Below are 538 nucleotides of genomic sequence, written 5' to 3' on the forward strand. Positions count from 1 at the left end.
TTTGGTGAAAGTTATGTTATTCATTTAGGACGTTTCTAAGCAGCCAATATAAGTTTTAAAAGTAAAAAAAATATATCTTATTAAAATTGATATCATTACTGATGCAATATATTCCCATTATCCGAACTAATTTAAATTATCATTTAAAAAGCAATTACAAAACACGTAAGAAATTAAGAGATATATTTACTTATCTGATTTGTTATAGAATCGTTTGACGTAAAACTTGGAATTTCTGGGTTATATTATTATTAATCACGATCTATATTTAAAAGAATCAAAGCTTAACAGATAAGATTGCAATAGAATTATTTTAAAACTACATTTATGTTTTATAGTGTCAAGATTAAAGTACTTATAATTTGCATAAATGATAGATGGCATGAGAAATAAATAAAGTTTATCATTAGCAACAACTAATATTGAAAATAGGATTAATATACACACACACACACATATATATAATATATATGTATATATATATATATATACACTAGATGACCCGACAGACGTTGTCCTGTATCCACGCCTACAATTC

Source organism: Ctenocephalides felis, unplaced genomic scaffold (genome assembly GCF_003426905.1).
Source record: "Ctenocephalides felis isolate EL2017-DRISC unplaced genomic scaffold, ASM342690v1 CF-g0.4_SCAFFOLD_03573, whole genome shotgun sequence".
Lineage (NCBI taxonomy): Eukaryota > Metazoa > Arthropoda > Insecta > Siphonaptera > Pulicidae > Ctenocephalides > Ctenocephalides felis.